The sequence below is a fragment of the Octopus bimaculoides genome, unplaced genomic scaffold (genome assembly GCF_001194135.2).
Source record: "Octopus bimaculoides isolate UCB-OBI-ISO-001 unplaced genomic scaffold, ASM119413v2 Scaffold_225998, whole genome shotgun sequence".
Lineage (NCBI taxonomy): Eukaryota > Metazoa > Mollusca > Cephalopoda > Octopoda > Octopodidae > Octopus > Octopus bimaculoides.
This window is the reverse complement of record NW_026433106.1, coordinates 35609-35823: the sequence shown is the minus strand read 5'-3', so window position 1 is coordinate 35823 and position 215 is coordinate 35609.

Sequence of the window (215 nt, the reverse complement as noted above, 5' to 3'; positions counted from 1 at the left end):
ATAAACATGTGTGTGCATGCAAATGAATGTGTGTATGTGTGTGTGTGTGTGTACGTGTGCATGCAAATGAACGTCTTGTTTATATGTGTGTGTGTATGTATATATACGAACATATATATATATATGTATGTAAATGTATCTATGTGTACAATTATTTATGTCATAATTGCTATGATTATCAATTGTGTGTGTGTGTGTATATATATATATATATA